The sequence below is a fragment of the Bombina bombina genome, chromosome 5, assembly GCF_027579735.1.
Source record: "Bombina bombina isolate aBomBom1 chromosome 5, aBomBom1.pri, whole genome shotgun sequence".
Classification (NCBI taxonomy): Eukaryota; Metazoa; Chordata; class Amphibia; order Anura; family Bombinatoridae; genus Bombina; species Bombina bombina.
Window position 1 is genome coordinate 799870593 of NC_069503.1, and position 19707 is coordinate 799890299.

Below are 19707 nucleotides of genomic sequence, written 5' to 3' on the forward strand. Positions count from 1 at the left end.
GGCGAAGTTCTTTTCCACATTAGACGCTTCTAGCGGCTTTTGGCAGATCCCCCTGGATCCAAAGTGCCGCAAACTGACTACCTTTATCACACCGGTAGGTCGGTTCTGCTTCTGCGGACTCCCCTTTGGGATATCCTTCGCTCCTGAAATCTTTCAAAGGGAAATTAGTTCTCTCCTGAGTCACCACGTGGGCACAGCGGTCATCATGGACGATATTCTAGTGTATGGGTCTACAGTGGAAGAGCATGATCAGCGTTTAAGTTGTGTGCTACAGGCTATAAAAGAGTCTGGGCTGAAGCTGAATAAAGAAAAATGTCATTTTAGGAAAACTGAATTATGCTACTTTGGGCATATCATCAACGGGGATGGCATCAAGCCAGACCCAGAGAAAATTCGTGCTATTGAACAGATGAAAAGCCCTTCGGATGTACATGAGCTGAGACAGATATTGGGCCTTGTAAAGTACGTGGGCAAGTTTCTTCCAGATTTATCAACAGTTTTACATCCTGTCACAGAGTTGCTTAAGAAAGACGTTGCCTGGGTCTGGGGACCTTCACAAGAAAAAGCTTTTCTGCATGCCAAGTCCCTGCTGGGGTCTGCCCCAGTGCTGGGGTTCTACGACCCTTCAAAAAAGACTGTGGTTAGTGCCGATGCAAGCAGTTATGGGTTGGGGGCTGCACTCCTGCAGCTGAATGACAACAAACTACAGCCTATCGCCTACTGTTCCCGCACACTGACGTCTGCGGAGTCAAAATACGCCCAAATTGAGAAAGAGTGCCTGGCTGCAGTTTGGGCCTGTGAGCGCTTTCAGCGTTATCTAGTGGGTTTGGAGAAATTTAGTCTGGAAACTGACCACAAACCGCTAGTCCCTCTAATCAATTCTTATGACATTGACAAAACACCTTTGAGATGCCAGAGACTTTTAATGAGACTGCTCAGGTTCAATGTTCAGGCAGTGCATGTGCCGGGGAAACAACTGGTTGTGGCGGATACACTATCCAGGCTCCCGCTGGTTGCTGCTGAAGAATCCTCCACGGAATCGGATGTGAAAGTGTATGTTGATTCAGTTCTGGCCTCTAAGTCCATTTCTTCAAGGAAACTGGAAGAGATAAAGAAAGAGACATAATTGGACACAGATCTGCAAGAAGTTATAAGGTACATAAGAGAAGGCTGGCCCGAGAGCCGGGCAGCCTGGATGTCTTTAAGTGCTTACCAGCCAGAGAGGTCGCAGCTCACGGAGCTGGAGGGGTTGGTGCTGTTCCAAGACCGCATTGTCAGCATGAGGAAAGAGATGTTAAACAGGATTCATGATGGCCACTTAGGCATTACAAAGTGCAGAGAGAGAGCAGCTACAGCTGTGTGGTGGCCTGGGATCAGCTCCGACATTGCAAATCATGTGTCTAAATGTGCCTTTTGCCGGGAACGCCGGCCTACTCAGAGAAGGGAGCCCTTGATGTCTACTCCGCTGCCTGCGGGGCCGTGGCAGAAAATAGCTGCTGATTTGTGTGAACTGCACGGGAAAAAGTTTCTTGTTGTGATCGACTACTATTCCAGGTATTTGGAAATTGCACCCCTGAATGATATCACAAGTCAGGCCGTTATCATTCGCCTGAAGAGCTTGTTCGCCCGCTGGGGCATTCCAATGGAGCTGGTGAGTGATAATGGTATGCAGTTCGCTTCTACAGAGTTCAGTGCTTTCAGCAGGGAATATGATTTTGTACATTCCACGTCAAGTCCACATTATCCGCAGGCCAACGGAATGGCTGAAAGGGCAGTTCAAACAACAAAATTCATTCTAAAGCAATCTGAGCCGTACCTAGCCCTCTTGTCATACAGGGCGACGCCCATTCAAGCCACCGGGTTTAGCCCGGCACAGCTGATGCTAGGACGCCAGATTCGCACCACTTTACCCTCAGTGGGTGTCTTCAAGCCGCCTGGCCCTGTTCCTCGGGACGAAGTCCTTAGGAGGGATGAAGAGGCCAAAAAGGGTTATCGTTTCTTCTACGACAGGAGACATTCTGTCAGGCCTTTACAGGAACTGAAAGCGGGCCAAAGTGTCAGAATTAAACTGGATGATGAGAAGAAATGGAAGACGCCTGCTACGGTAGTGGGCCGCTCTCCAGAACCAAGGTCTTACACAGTCCTTACAGAGGGAGGGACGGTTACACGCCGTAACCGAAGACATCTTCAGCCTGTACCTGAGAGTCTGGAACCAGATACCTCAGTACCACCGCCGGTGGGATCCCCTGTTCTAAGAGAGGTGCCTTCCCCTCAGCAAGATCACAGCGGGGATATATCTTTGCCTCCAGCAGACTCTTGTTCACCATCTTCTGTATCAGAGGACAGTTCATGCAAAGTTACATCAAGCGGAAGAGTGGTGAAACTTCCGGCCCGATACAGGGACTGACTTTAGCTAGAACAGTGACCGGAAGTATGGGCAGAATAATCCCATGGTCACTGTGGACTAGGGTAGTCTACCCCGATGTCCAAGTCAGGATGTAATTTATTTGTTCATGTTTTCTAATCTATCTGTTTTTATAATGTTCAAAAACAAAAATGTTGTTGTATACCCTGTTGGTGTACCTTGTTATTTATTATATGCAAATGTATGCTTTGCCTTTGAAAAAGGGGAAGATGTGATGAGAGCAGGATGTGATGTCACTAGTATGTGGGCGGGGCTTAGGTCCGGTGTCTGTGTCGCAGTTAGTTTAGTACAATCAACCTGACTAGATGTGTATTGTTATGCTCTGCAATAAAATAGAGTTGTACCATCATTGCTGTGTCCTGCATATGTCCTGCATCTCATGACAGGGGTTAATAGCTTTATTTAGTGGCGGCGATGTCGGGGAGCGGTGGAATATCGGTTAATATATTTATTATAGTGTGGGCAATGATGGGGTGCGGGGGAATAGGGGTTATTAACTTTAGTATAGTGGCTGCGATATTGGGAGCGACAGATTAGGGGTTAATAGATTTATTTAGGTGGCGGCGTTATCGGGAGCGGCAGATTAGCGGTTAATAACATTATGTAGGTGTCGGCGATGTCGGAGTCAGTGGATTAGGTATGTTTAAATGTGGGGTTTATGTTAGGGGGTTAGGTTTAAACGTAACTTTTTTTCCCCATAGACATCATGGGCTGCGTTACGGAGCTTTTTATTCCGCGATTGCAGGTGTTAGGTTTTTTCTGACACTCTCTCCCTATTGATGTCTATGGGGAAAGCATGCACAAGCATGCCAAAACAGCGCTTTTATTTTGTGCGGTATGGAGCTCAACGCAACCATATCGCACTCACAAGCCGGCTTTTCAAAAACGCTATGGAGGGTTACGTTACTTTTGGGTTACTTTTGTTACGTTCGTTAACTACCCTCTATAGCGCAAAACTTGTAATCTAGGTGTTAATTTGTTGGGGTTAAACACATAGCTATATGCAAACAAAAGTCCAATTAATGAATCAATCGTTAAGTGCTCTAACATATTACAGCACTTTATTTTAGCAGTTGTGTAACCTTTTTAAGAAAACTGATATTCACTGAAATTATTATGACATATTTTGGGTATTGATATTTGGTAAGGACTTGTGCATATTTTGCATGTACTAATAAACAGTACTACAACATACAATTCATCAGTTTTTTTTTTTTTCTTTCAAACAAATATCAAGTTGTAAATAATTTAATTCAAAGTTTATCTAATGTTTTTGCCAAGCAATCATGTTGTCTTGCGAAGGGAAGCAAAAAAAACATTGCAGTGACATACTGACACCTACTACATCTATTAATAGCATGAAGCTAGTTTTTCTATTGTTCTTAAGGCATGAGTAATTTCTGTTGAAATCCACTGATTGCAAGGATAAACAGTGCGCACAATAAGAAAAGGAAAAAGGAAACCTTCTGTGACATTGGCATTGTTTTGTCTATCCCTTCAGATGTCCCAAGTCTGACTGCCAACACGCTGGAGATGCTGAATGCCACCATAACAAACAGGTACTGACTTCATCTTTAGATTTAGTGCATGATTTGTTTTTTACAGGGAAAAAAAGGATACTAATCAAGTGGGAAAATAAATTATTGTCATAATAATCTGAACTATTTGTGTTAAATTGTTTAGTCAGTTATCAGATGTAGTTACATTTGAAATATCTTTAAAATCAGGAATGAATTATAGTTCATACCATGCAAAATAAATCCTTACCACAAACCATGTATGGATCTGGGGTGGTTGGGCTTCAGTGGATGGAGTTTTTTTGTGTGTAGTGTGTTACTTGAATATGTGTGCAATTTAAAGGGACAAATAAAATAAAATCGGAAATGCATAATAATAAAAAACATTTTTGCAGTTTTGACATGTTTGGAAAAATACTTCTAGTAAGACATATTGTAGATTATGAGCCTACAGTGATAGGTCATGTGCATTCCTATTTCATGGTTGCTACATGTGGCAGTTGCATAACCCTGCCGCCTATTATATGCAAGACAAGAATGCACCTACAAGTGAGCTACTGCAGTATGCTCAATAGGTTGCATGCACAGTTATTACAAAGCCTGTGATAAGTTATTGGAAGCATTATTGCAATGTATACTGGGAAATAGTATCTATTTGAATTTGCACTATTGTGTATTTCAGATTTTACTTTTGCAGAGCTCCCAACTGTCCTGCATTTTGTGGGATTGTCACTAGTTGGAAACTTTGTCTTCTTCGTTGTCTCCACTAATAGGCCTGAAACATACATTCCCACCCTCAGCCTTCTTGCTCCAATACCTGCCCAGCATATATACTCTCCCAGCATCACCGTGCTAGATTTAGATTTCCTGATGATGGGAAATGGATTTAGGCCATTTAAGGATGATTTTGCATACATGTAGTGTAGTGCAAATGTGATGAACCTCTGGTTCAGAATAGTAAAAAATCTAATATTTGTGCACATATCATATAGACACAGTACATGTTAGTAGTAATCTAAGTTTGCTCTTTGAATGTTTACTGTACTTAAAGGGAAATTTTTCAATAGCCAAACCCCACTCAACACTTGCCTTATTTGAAGAAGCCCAGGGGTGGAACTGCTGGGGGTGCAGAGGGGGGGGCAGCTTCAGAAAAAAAAAAAAAGATATTTTTTCAATAAAAAATGTTGACATGCTGCTCCCTGCACTGATATCATGTGAGTGTGACATGATGCTTCACTAGTGTCTCTGACTACAGAGGTTAGTGTTTCTGTTTTACCCATTGGTGTTTATGTGTGTGTGTATGTATGTATGTGACTATGTGTGTATTTATGCATGTACGTGTGTGTGTGTATGTTTGTGGAACCAGCAGATTACAGACCTTGTTACTACTACTACTAGTACCACTATATACAGTACGGGGGGGGGGCTGGACCATGTCACAGACTACTGTGGTCACTATATAAAGTACTGGGGTGGGTAGGGTCATGCCAGCCATCTGACCGGCCGATTACAGACTGTGTCACTAACTCACTATATACAGCACTGGTGGGTTAATCAGTTCCACTATTTACAGTAATAGGGGGTCAGACCATCTTACAGACTGTGGGCACAGGGTACCCCCTTTTGCAGACATGTACTCGGATTCACATTTTCTTTCTGTGTTAAATGTTACAAAAAAAAAAGATATGTATCAAATTCACATTTTTTTGGGGGGTAAATTCTTGCACCTGGGCCCTGTGGTTTCTAGTTACGCCTCTGAAGGAGCCAATCTGGATTTGAGTCCACAGCTGGCAAAGCTACCCACAGTCGTATTGTTAGTATAAAGTACAGTTACAGTTCTTATCTGTTAAAGCTAATTAGATAAATAAATGTAGCAAGGGTAGCCTTAACAATTCCAAATTGTGTGCTTTTTCAGTTCTGAGAATTAGAAAAGCCAAACTTTTTAAAAGCTAAATTGCATGAAAAGAGGGCAAAATAAACAAAGTATATTCCAAAGTTGTTTCACTATGCACAATTAAAGATTTTATATTAAAATCAGAATGTGCTTACTGTCTATTTAAAATCTTTGGCATAATATTGTGATTGGAGTGACTGGTGTGTATAGTAAAAGTCTGTCGGCATACTGGCATTTATCGCAGTGTATTGTATGTATATGTTATGTACAGGTTTATGTATGTATACTTCGATTGAATACATTTCACTTTTATATGGGATTTTATATTTACAGACTTATGATTACCGTGTGTAAAATGGGCTCAGTATATTTCCCTACTATTAAAGGGACAGTTCACCCAAACATTTTCTCCCCTTTAAATTGTTCCCAATGATTCATTTTACCTGCTGGGGTGTTTTAAATTTTTTTGAAGTAGCTTCTTTACCCCTAATTTGGCATTTGAAATAGCTGATTTAGCTTGTGGTTTCCCAGCCTATACTGAAAGTTTCTATACTGGAGTATATTCTATTGAATAGCCTAAGTAAACACAGTCAGCAGAAGAGATTACACTGTCAGTGGGGGGCATGATAGTTAACCCCTTAGTGACCAGACCACTTTTCAATTTGTTGACCATCTGGGACCAAGGCTATTTTTGCATTTCTGCGATGTTTGTGTTTAACTGTAATTTTCCTCTTACTCATTTACTGTACCCACACATATTATATACTGTTTTTCTCGCCATTAAATGGACTTTCTAAAGATATGATTATTTTCATCATATCTTATAATTTACTATAAAAAAATATATAAAATATGAGGAAAAAATGAAAAAAAAATGCACTTTTTCTAACTTTGAGCCCCAAAATCTCTTACACATCTACAACCACCATAAAATGCTAAACAGTTTCTAAATTTTGTCCTGAGTTTATAAATACCCAATGTTTACATGTTCTTTGCTTTTTTTGCAAGTTATAGGGCAATAAGTACAAGTAGCACTTTGCTATTTCAAAACCATGTTTTTTCAAAATTGGCGATAGTTACATTGTAACACCAATATCTGTCATGAATCCCTGAATAACCCTTCAAATGTATATATTTTTTAAAAGAAGACAACCTAAGGTATTAAACTTGGGGTATTTTGACTTTTTTCATGCAACCATTTTACCACCAATCTATGCCAAAGTTTGGGGGGGAAAAAAAAATAATTAGATTTTTTGACAAAATAGCAATTTAAGAATACATTTACTGATAATATTAAGGGTTACTGCCAAATAACACCCTCATATGTCTTCAGCAGCATCTCCTGGGTACAGTGATACCACCCATGTATAGGTGTGTCGGGTTCTCGGGGGGCTAAAAGCTCTTATTTTTAGGGAGCGCATTCCAGTTTTTCAACTTGGAATTTTCACATCGGTCATCATGCACCCATGTCCTATTTGGGACATTTCTGAAGCCGGTCAATGAAATTTACCCCCATAAAACAATATATTTTTGAGAAGTAGACCCCCTAGGGTATTTGAAATGCTGGTATTTTCACACTTTCCATGAACTTATTTAACCACCAGTCTTTGTCAAACTTTTGGGTAGTCATTTTTTTGTGTTATTTTTCACACACATTGTACTTTAGGCATGGATTCTCAGTTCCTGTTATGTGTTACTGCCAAAAAACACCTCAATATGTGTTCAACAACATCTCCTGAGTACAGTGATACCACCCATGTATAGGTGTGTTGGGTTCTCTGGGGGCTAGAAGGCCTTATTTTTAGGAAGCGCATTCCAGTTTTTCAACTTGGAATTTTCACATCGGTCATCATGCACCCATGCCCTATTTGGGACATTTCTGAAGCCGGTCAATGAAATTTACCCCCATAAAACCATATATTTTTGAGAAGTAGACCCCCTAGGGTATTTGAAATGCTGGTATTTTCACACTTTCCATGAACTTATTTAACCACCAGTCTTTGTCAAACTTTTGGGTAGTCATTTTTTGTGTTATTTTTCACACACATTGTACTTTAGGCATGGATTCTCAGTTCCTGTTATGTGTTACTGCCAAAAAACACCTCAATATGTCTTCAACAATATCTCCTGAGTAGAGTGATACCACCCATGTATAGGTGTGTTGGGTTCTCTGGGGGCTAGAAGGCCTTATTTTTAGGAAGCGCATTCCAGTTTTTCAACTTGGAATTTTCACATCGGTCATCATGCACCCATGTCCTATTTGGGACATTTCTGAAGCCGGTCAATGAAATTTACCCCCATAAAACCATATATTTTTGAGAAGTAGACCCCCTAGGGTATTTGAAATGCTGGTATTTTCACACTTTCCATAAACTTATTTAACCACCAGTCTTTGTCAAACTTTTGGGTAGTCATTTTTTTGTGTTATTTTTCACACACATTGTACTTTAGGCATGGATTCTCAGTTCCTGTTATGTGTTACTGCCAAAAAACACCTCAATATGTGTTCAACAACATCTCCTGAGTACAGTGATACCACCCATGTATAGGTGTGTTGGGTTCTCTGGGGGCTAGAAGGCCTTATTTTTAGGAAGCGCATTCCAGTTTTTCAACTTGGAATTTTCACATCGGTCATCATGCACCCATGTCCTATTTGGGACATTTCTGAAGCCGGTCAATGAAATTTACCCCCATAAAACCATATATTTTTGAGAAGTAGACCCCCTAGGGTATTTGAAATGCTGGTATTTTCACACTTTCCATGAACTTATTTAACCACCAGTCTTTGTCAAACTTTTGGGTAGTCATTTTTTTGTGTTATTTTTCACACACATTGTACTTTAGGCATGGATTCTCAGTTCCTGTTATGTGTTACTGCCAAAAAACACCTCAATATGTGTTCAACAACATCTCCTGAGTACAGTGATACCACCCATGTATAGGTGTGTTGGGTTCTCTGGGGGCTAGAAGGCCTTATTTTTAGGAAGCGCATTCCAGTTTTTCAACTTGGAATTTTCACATCGGTCATCATGCACCCATGTCCTATTTGGGACATTTCTGAAGCCGGTCAATGAAATTTACCCGCATAAAACCATATATTTTTGAGAAGTAGACCCCCTAGGGTATTTGAAATGCTGGTATTTTCACACTTTCCATGAACTTATTTAACCACCAGTCTTTGTCAAACATTTGGGTAGTCATTTTTTTGTGTTATTTTTCACACACATTGTACTTTAGGCATGGATTCTCAGTTCCTGTTATGTGTTACTGCCAAAAAACACCTCAATATGTGTTCAACAACATCTCCTGAGTACAGTGATACCACCCATGTATAGGTGTGTTGGGTTCTCTGGGGGCTAGAAGGCCTTATTTTTAGGAAGCGCATTCCAGTTTTTCAACTTGGAATTTTCACATCGGTCATCATGCACCCATGTCCTATTTGGGACATTTCTGAAGCCGGTCAATGAAATTTACCCCCATAAAACCATATATTTTTGAGAAGTAGACCCCCTAGGGTATTTGAAATGCTGGTATTTTCACACTTTCCATGAACTTATTTAACCACCAGTCTTTGTCAAACTTTTGGGTAGTCATTTTTTTGTGTTATTTTTCACACACATTGTACTTTAGGCATGGATTCTCAGTTCCTGTTATGTGTTACTGCCAAAAAACACCTCAATATGTGTTCAACAACATCTCCTGAGTACAGTGATAACACCCATGTATAGGTGTGTTGGGTTCTCTGGGGGCTAGAAGGCCTTATTTTTAGGAAGCGCATTCCATTTTTTACACTTCCCATTTTCACATCCCATGCACCCATGTTCTATTTAAGACATTTCTGAAGCCGGCCACTGTAATTTACCCCCATAAAACCATATATTTTTGAAAAGTAGACATCCTAGGGTATTTCAAATGCAGGTGTTTTAACACTTTCCATACACTAATTCAACCACTAGTCTTTGTCAAACTATTGGGCATTCATTTCTTTGTGTTATTTTTCACATACATTGTACTTTAGACATGGATTCACAGCTCCTGTTATGTGTTACTACCAAAGAAGACACCAATATGTGGTCACCAACATCTCCTGAGTTCAGTGATACCACCTATGCATAGGTTTGGTGGCTTGTTTGGGCGGTGCAATGCCAAATGTCTGACATGTGTTTGTGATTTTTTTTCACATTTAACATATTTTCTTTGCCTATCGTCTTTTTTGGGGGTCTTTTAACATACCCCAATTTATTTGTTTTCCATAAATGTGATTATATTTAAAAAGTTGACCCCCCAAGGTATTATACATGGAGTGGTTTGATGACTTTGATGCAACTGTTTTAGCCCAAAAAATTGGAGAAAGTATATGGTGGTAATTTTTCAATTTTCATTGTTACAGACACATTGCTTTTTTACTATGATTTAGGAGAGACTGTTGTAAGTTATTGCAAAAGAATACTTCAGGTTGTTTTCTGCAAGGCACCCTGAGTACACCTATGCCCCCCATGCATAGGTTTGCCAGGATTTTGGGAAGGTTATGTTACATGATTTTAGTTATTAAAAATGAGAGTATTTCTTCTGATAGGCCTATCTTTAGTTTGGGGCCTATCACATACCCCACTTTTATTTATTGCATTCAAAGTGTATATTTTTTAAATGTTGACACCCCAAGGTATTGTATATGGTGTGCTTTGATGCCTTTGAAGCAACCGTTTTAGCCCAAAAAATTGGAGAAAGTATATGGTGGTAATTTTTCAATTTTCATTTTTACAGACACATTGCTTTTTGACTATGATTTAGGAGAGATTGTTGTAAGTTATTGCAAAAGAATACTTCAGGTTGTTTTCTGCAAGGCACCCTGAGTACACCTATGCCCCCCATGCATAGGTTTGCCAGGATTTTGGGAAGGTTATGTTACAATTTTATGACTTGTGATTTTAGTTATTAAAAATGAGAGTATTTCTTCTGATAGGCCTATCTTTAGTTTGGGGCCTATCGCATACCCCACTTTTATTTATTGCATTCAAAGTGTATATTTTTTAAATGTTGACACCCCAAGGTATTGTATATGGTGTGCTTTGATGCCTTTGAAGCAACCGTTTTAGCCCAAAAAATTGGAGAAAGTGTATGGTGGTAATTTTTCAATTTTCATTTTTACAGACACATTGCTTTTTGACTATAATTTAGGAGAGACTGTTGTAAGTTATTACAAAAACATACTTCAGGTTGTTTTCTGCAAGGCACCCTGAGAACACCTATGTCCCCCATGCATAGGTTTGACAGGGGTTTTGGTTAAAAAAAAACAGGCCCAATTTTAGAAAAAAATAGAGTAGTGAAATGTAAAAATCTGGCACAGTAAAAGTAAAAAAAAACAAAAAAACATCTAACTGTAAACATAACCAAAAAAAAAAATATATATATGTAACAGCAAATGTATTTATTTTTTTAAAAATTGACCATTGTATGGTACCGCTTGAAGCAGTCCCCAATGCAGAGTGCAGGCTGTCCAGGGCAATCAGGACAGTAATATATGGTGTCCCTTCTCTTCCCCCTCTTGGTACAGACTCTGCATTTTTTTTGTGGTTTCTGCTTTGTGGCAGTAGGGGGGATTTTAAAAATAAAATGGGTAGCCCCAACTCTGCTCTCTCCCATCACCGCCCGGGGAGCAGGTGCATCATGGTACAAAATCCCCGTAATAATCTGGAGCTGAAACTGTAAAAAAGTCTTTTTAACTCTGGGGTTTGCTTTTTTGAACAACAAAAAAGCGTTGTGGGTTGCAATCTGCATTAGGTAAATTGCAACCTTTTTGTACCAGGCCCTTGTCTTCCGCATAATTAGGTAGGGCTGCAGCAGCTGATCAGCCAGATCAACCCCACCCATATGCCGGTTATAAGACTTGATGCACACTGGCTTCCTTATGATCTCAGCTCTGCCACGTACAGAAACCGCCACCGTCCTCTCTGTGTGGATGGTGGTAAGAAGGTATACATCCTTCTTGTCTCTGTACTTCAGTGCCAACAGCTCCTCTTGGCGCAGAGCTGAGGTCTCCCCCCTTCGTAGCGGGGTGCGTACAAGCTGTCCTGGGAAACCTGCGCGGTTCTTTTTAATTGTACCGCAAGCTACTGTATCAAAGCAATACAGTAGCTTGAACAAAAGGACACTTGTATAAAAATTGTCTAAGTACAAGTGATACCCTTTGTTCATTAGGGGTAATATCAGGTCCCAGACAATCTTGCCAGTGGTTCCCATATGTTCTGGGCAACCTGGAGGGTCAAGGTGGCTATCCTTTCCCTCATACACCCGGAAGGCCTGAGTATACCCAGTCTCGCTCTCACAGAGCTTATACACCTTTACCCCATACCTGGAGCGTTTGGAAGGAATATACTGCTTGAATCCCAGCCTTCCCTTATACTTCATTAGGGATTCATCAACGCATATATTCCTTCCAGGTGTATAAGCCTCTGCAAACCTGGCAGAAAAGTGGGTTATCAGGGGGCGGATTTTATACAGCCTGTCAAATTGGGGATGCTCCCTAGGGGGGCACAGGCTGTTGTCGCTGAAGTGCATGAAATGCAGAATCATTTCATACCTCTTCCTCGACATAGTCTGGGAGAAAATGGGGGTAGAGCAGATGGGGCTAGTACTCCAGTAGGAGCGAATGGAGGGTTTCTTTATGATGCCCATCAGCATAGTCAATGCCCAGAATTTTTTGAATTCTGGCACATTGATGGGGGGCCCATTGCTGCTTTGCCAAATATGTTCCAGGCTTTGCAGCACGGAACTGATGGGCATATAAATTAGTTTGGGCGACAATGTTCCCCAATATATCATCGCCCAGAAACACTTCCAGAAACTGCTGGGGGCTAAAACCTGCCACATCTATATTTATGCCAGCATTTGCTGTGAAGGGTGGGATATCTGGCCTCTGGAGATGAGGCGTTACCCACTCTTCAGCAGCAATGGCAGCAACACGCCTCCTTCTGGCAGGGGGGCTAGCAGGGGGGCTGGCAGGGGGGCTAGCAGCCACAGATACATCACAATCAGTTGAGACTGCATCTAGTGATGTATCTGAGCACATGGCAGGGTCAAAATTGGGGTCTGAGTCAGAAATAGAGGCATCTGACTCTGACGCAAGGATGGCATACGCCTCCTCAGCACTATATCTTTTCTGTGACATTTTTGTATCTGTCACAGAAAACAATTACTAAAAAAAATTAAATTAACTAAATTAATTAACTAAATTAACTAGCAAAAAAGTACAGCTATGCTACTGCCAGTGATTTATAGCGATCACTGGCAAGCTAGGGGTTAATGGCTCTGAAAATTAAATTAAATTAACTAAATGTTTCTGAAAAGAGCCTTTGGGTTTTTAAAAAATTACAACAACAAAATTAACCCCTAAAAAAATGCACAGACAGCAAAAAAGTACAGCTATGCAACTGCCAGTGATTTATAGCGATCACTGGCAAGCTAGGGGTTAATGGCTCTGAAAATTAAATTAAATTAACTAAATTAATTAACTAAATTAACTAGAAAAAAGTACAGCTATGCTACTGCCAGTGATTTATAGCGATCACTGGCAAGCTAGGGGTTAATGGCTCTGAAAATTAAATTAAATTAACTAAATGTTTCTGAAAAGAGCCTTTGGGTTTTTAAAAAATTACAACAACAAAATTAACCCCTAAAAAAATGCACAGACAGCAAAAAAGTACAGCTATGCAACTGCCAGTGATTTATAGCGATCACTGGCAAGCTAGGGGTTAATGGCTCTGAAAATTAAATTAAATTAACTAAATGTTTCTGAAAAGAGCCTTTGGGTTTTTAAAAAATTACAACAACAAAATTAACCCCTAAAAAAATGCACAGACAGCAAAAAAGTACAGCTATGCAACTGCCAGTGATTTATAGCGATCACTGGCAAGCTAGGGGTTAATGGCTCTGAAAATTAAATTAAATTAACTAAATGTTTCTGAAAAGAGCCTTTGGGTTTTTAAAAAATTACAACAACAAAATTAACCCCTAAAAAAATGCACAGACAGCAAAATGCAGCAAAAAAAAGTGCACCTATGCTACTGCCAGTGATATATAGTGATCACTGGCAAGCTAGGGGTTAATGGCTCTGAAAATTAAATTAAATTAACTAAATGTTTCTGAAAAGAGCCTTTGGGTTTTTAAAAAATTACAACAACAAAATTAACCCCTAAAAAAATGCACAGACAGCAAAATGCAACAAAAAAAAAAGTGCACCTATGTTACTGCCAGTGATATATAGTGATCACTGGCAAGCTAGGGGTTAATGGCTCTGAAAAGAGCCTTTGGTTCTATATTTTTTAACAAATAAAAGAAATAAATCTCTCTCTCTGCTAAATACAGGTCTCTCTCTCTCCAACAAAATGGCAAGTGAGGAGAGGGAGGGAGATCCACACTGATCATAGTCAATATTTACAAATATTGACATGATCAGACAAATGGGGTATTTTATTATTATTATTTTTTTTAGGGTGGGAGGCTCAGATTGGGTGACCCTAGCTTGCCCCTATGATGATGCAGGCTAGGGACACCCCCAGAGGCCCCATGATGCACTGGGCATCGCCATCTTGGATGCCTAGTGAAGGGGGAGGGGGGGGGCTATTTAGGGCTTTTTTTTATTTTAATAGTTTTTTTGTTTTTTTTACTTTTATTTTACAACTAAGTGCCTCGACCCACCGAGGCACTTAGCAAACAAGCAGAGCATCGGAAGCGTGTCCGATCGCTTCCGATGCTCTGAAACACTGCCGGGCTCCACGTGGAGCGAAACCGGAAGTGATCACTCGTGGGGGAGTGATCAATCCGGTCCCGGCACTCGGGAACAGTATTGCAGGATGCCTAGACATCAAGGCAAGCCTGCAATACTGTTAGAGCAGCTGGAAGCGATTTCGATCGCTTCCAGTGCTCTGTTAAACCGACGACGTATGCCATACGTCCTCGGTCGTTAAGTGCTTTTTTTTTGAGGACGTATGGCATACGTCGTCAGTCGTTAAGGGGTTAAGAAATAAAATGATAATTTTCCATTGTTCTCTCTAAGTATTGAGCTTTGGTTTTCTAGACAAATATACGTTAAGGAAGCAAGTGTGTGTACACAAAGTGATAACATAATGAGATCTGATATTACCTGAACCTCAACCCATTGTAATAGGCTGTGGTTTAAAAGCACAAAACCAGCTACTTCATATACACAAATAAACCGAAAAATGCAATTTCTCATACATTTTATACTCTGCAGCTGGTATAACAAGTCATTGAAAATACATTCATATAAAAACAATTTTACAGTATACTGTCCCTTTAAGGTTTAATGTTTGCTGAAATTCAAGGGATGTACATTATAGAGGGAAATTCATCCTATACTATAAAAGGCCAAGTGTGTTTGTCCGAAGCTGTCATGCGCAGTAGAGACAGCACGCGGACAAACACACTGGCCTAAGTCCCTACCTGTTCTGCCGACTGCGCCAAGCAAAAGTGGGCGTGGCCGAGCGTGAAGGGGGCGGGGCCTAACGCGAAGGCCCGTGAAGGGGGCGGAGCCTAGCGTGAAGGCCCGTGAAGAGAGCTCAAACAGCTCAAGAGAGGGTGGAGGGATGTGGGGAGAGGGGGGGAGATGTGGAGTAGGGGGGGAGATGTGGAGTGAGGGGGGAGATGTGGAGTGAGGGGGGAGATGTGGAGAGATGTGGGGAGATGTGGGAGATGTGGAGTGAGGGGGGAGATGTGGAGTGAGGGGGGAGATGTGGAGAGAGGGGGGAGATGTGGAGTGAGGGAGGGGGAGATGTGGGGAGATGTGGAGAGAGGGGGGAGATGTGGAGAGAGGGGGGAGATGTGGAGAGAGGGGGGGAGATGTGGAGAAAGGGGAGAGATGTGGGGAGATGTGGAGAGAGGGGGGAGATGGGGAGAGATGTGGGGAGAGGGGGGAGATGTGGGGAGATGTGGAGAGAGGGGGGAGATGGGGAGAGATGTGGGGAGAGGGGGGAGATGTGGAGAGAGGGGGGAGATGTGGGGAGAGAGAGGGGGGGGGAGAGAGAGGGGGAGAAAGAAGGGGGAGTTAAAGGGGGAGAGAGAGAGGGGAAAGAGAGAGGGGGGAGAGGGAGAGAGACAGAGAGAGAGGGGGGAGAGGGAGAGAGAGAGAGAGAATGAGAGAGAGAGGGGGAGAGAGAGAGAGGGAGAGAGAGGGAGAGAGAGAGAGAGGGGGGGGGGGAGGGGAGAGAGAGAGGGGAGAGAGATAGAGAGAGAGGAGAGACACAGAGAGAGGGGAGAGAGAGAGAGAGGGGAGAGAGAGGGGGGAGAGAGAGAGAGGGGAGAGAGAGGGGGGAGAGATAGAGGGGCAAGAGAGAGAGGAGAGACAGAGGGGGGAGAGAGAGAGAGAGGGGGGGGGGGGAGAAAGAGAGAGAGAAGAGAGAGAGAGGGGAGAGAGATAGAGGGGGGAGAGAGAGAGAGAGAGGGGAGAGAGAGAGAGGGGGGAGAGAGAGAGAGGGGAGAGAGAGAGAGGGGGAGAGAGAGAGAGAGGGGGAGAGAGAAAGAGAGGGGGGGAGAGAGAGGGGGGGGGAGAGTGGGGAGGGAGAGAGGGGGAGAGAGAGAGAGGGGAGAGAGAGACGGGGGAGAGAGAGAGAGGGGGGGAGAGAGAGAGAGAGGTAGGAGAGAGAGAGAGATAGAGGGGAGAGAGATAGAGGGGAGAGAGAGAGACAGAGAGAGGGGAGAGAGAAAGAGAGAGGCGAGAGAGAGAGAGGGGGGGAGAGAGAGAGAGATAGAGGGGAGATAGAGGGAGAGAGAGAGAGAGAGGGGTGAGATAGAGAGAGGGGAGAGAGAGAGAGGGGAGAGAGAGAGAGGGGGGAGAGAGAGAGAAAGGGGGGAGAGAGAGAAAGAGAGAGAGAGAGGGGGGAGAGAGAGAGGGGAGCGAGAGAGAGAGAGAGAGAGGGGGAGATGGAGAGAGAGAGCGAGGGGGAGAGAGCGCAAAAGAGAGGGGGGAGAGAGAGAAAGCAAAAGAGAGTGGGAGGGAGAGAACGCCAGGGGTGGGACCACTGTACTGCAAAAAATGGCCTGTGTGAACGGGCTTTAGGACTAGTATTATTATAAACTGTTTGCTCATATTGGTAAAGAGTCAAGTGTTGAAATTTACCACTTTAGTGATAATTTATAGAAATGCTTCAGTTAAAAAAAGATAGCTCCCAATAGCCCAGTATGAGAGTTTGTCTCATGAAAATTATTATGCAGCTAACTTAAAGGGACAGTCAAGTCAAAATTAAACGTTCATGATTCCGATAGGGCATTGAATTTTAAACAACTTTTCAATTTACTTTTATCACCACATTTGCTTTGTTCTCTTGGTATTCTTTGTTGAAAGCTAAACCTAGGTAATCTCATAAATGGATTTCTAAGCCCCTTATCTCAATGCATTTTGACAGTTTTTTACTGCCAGAAAACACTAGTTCATATGTGTCATATAGATAACATTGTGCTCATTCTACACTAAGTTGTAATGAACATGACAGTAAAGGGATATTACAAATTATTAGACTGTAATATAAAAGGTTTAATTATGTGTGGTAAAAAAGAAAAGAAAGAAAAATGTTGCAATATACTTTCATTATTTATTTTTCCCCTTTCTCTGTATTTAACTCTGAAATGTGTTGGTTTTCTAAATTCTTCTGAGTTTCTATAAAGTAATGGGGACTGCCATGTTTTAGCTTAAAGGGACAGAAAAAACCCAAAAAACGTATCTATTAAAAAATGTATCTTTCACATTCCTAGTTTTTAATATTTTAAACACCTTTTAATTTTACAATTTATCACGTCTCTCTTTGAATTTCTCTTTGTGCCTATTCTTATAGCTGCCCCCTCACTGAATCTGCTGCTTCCAGTCCCTACCTCATCCTCTTACCTCTATTAATCGGTTGCACCATTGAATTATGATGGATCTGCACCGCGCTGAGAAGAAAAAAAGGGGCGTGGCAGCCTGACAATAGTGCGGCATCGATCAGAATAAAATTAGAAGCAGAGAAGGAGGCGAGCAATAGTACATGATGGACATTGATTTTACAAAAGAAAAAGTAATGAAATAAAAAAGAAAAAAATGTTTAATTTATAATACAAACTTTATAAAAGAAATTTTGAATATAAATATGTAAATATATGTTATAAAAAAGCAATGTTTACTGGCACTTTAAGTTTCTATCCTTCCTGCTGAGGACAATTAGTTAAAGCTATAAAACAGTCAATAAAAAAACAATGTCCAAATCTCTCGGTGGAACATGGGATTATCCAAATGGGTTTCTATACAGCTTTGTTTGCACAGAGCTAAATAGAAAACTAGTTCAAACTTTAGAAACTAAAGTATTTTATAGAAACTAAACGTTTACACTTATATTTTCAATATTTAAACAACTAATATAATTGTGAAAAACACACCTGCATATTGTTCTATGACCAATCTCTGCTTTAAATACATCACTATGTCTAGATATATTTACTATTTAACATCCCTTAACCTCTTAAGGACATATGACGGAATTTTTCCGTCATAAAACAATTGAGCAATCTGAAAGCTGTGTCCTTAAAGGGTTAAATTGTCTATTCTTATCTGTAACAAAAGAAAAAATGAATAAGTCTCTATATGATAAGATGAATATGTTTCTAGTTCTAATTGCGTGGGTGGTGTGTAGAGCGCCTATACAAGAAGGCTAGGTGGCTAAAAGGTTATGAATTTAATGGCAAATAATCCAAAGTACAATGTAAAAACGTCAAAAGATGCATAAATTAGAATAAATACATCAAATAGAACAATAACAAGATAAAAAACATGGATCCATGTGTTCAATGAGAGTAGATTAAAAACAATGGTACTGTATAACAGTAACAATCACACTTTAACCAATTTTGTCTGACTGAAAATGTTAATCCTATCTGTCTTCGAGTAAACAATCCTGGTTAAATTCTAATCATGTAAAAGAACAAGTGGGGGTGGGGAGCGCTCAAAAGAGAGCTGTGAGTTGGACTATCTATTTGAAAACAATTGTGTATATTTAAAATAATATGTGTGATGTCTTTAAAAGGTTTTTTTAGAAAAAATATATATATTGATTAGTTACTGTTATTGTAACTTGGTGTCCTTTCTGTTTCTAATTAGAGTTGATCAGCAGGGTGTTCTTTATCGATATCGATAAAGAACACCCTGCTGATCAACTCTAATTAGAAACAGAAAGGACACCAAGTTACAATAACAGTAACTAATCAATATATATATTTTTTCTAAAAAACATTTTAAAGACATCACACATATTGTTTTAAATATACACAATTGTTTTCAAATAGATAGTCCAACTCACAGCTCTCTTTTGAGCGCTCCCCACCCCCACTTGTTCTTTTGCACATACCTCCGATATTGGGAGTATATCGGATCTGGGGAAGCACAGTTGAGTCTGATAATAGTACCATCACACACATCCCTAAATTAAATTCTAATCGTGAACAACAGAAATTAACAAAGGAGTATTGAAAAAGGCCTTTGTAGAGATGCCGAAATGCGTTGACTTTAAACTGTTAAGCCTATTTTTAGTATCACTATACATTTTGAAAACAATCTGCACTATTGTGATTTATTTTCCACAGGATATCCAAGAACTTTCCAAAAGACCTCTAGGATACTGGTGGAATCATATAGGTCACCACCACCGAGGAATACAAGTTTGATCTTTACTATATTCTCATATTTGCTTTTTTAAATTTGGGACCTATTTGCTTTTTTTTTTCTATTAAACAGTTTTTTTTTTTTTTATAAATTAGAATAACATAACATGGAATGCAACATTGCCAATCCAACATGGATTGTTTACAAACATCAGGTACAGACCGAAAAA

At 40.7% G+C, this 19707-nt stretch overlaps 1 long non-coding RNA gene across 1 annotated transcript; it reads left to right on the plus strand.

Annotated features, from left to right (window-relative positions):
- The first annotated feature begins 3883 nt into the window (after positions 1–3883).
- On the plus strand, positions 3884–18090 carry LOC128660837 (uncharacterized). Its single transcript, XR_008402588.1, has 2 exons — positions 3884–3984; positions 17683–18090. It is a non-coding gene; the product is annotated as an uncharacterized LOC128660837 (long non-coding RNA).
- The last annotated feature ends 1617 nt before the right edge of the window (positions 18091–19707 follow it).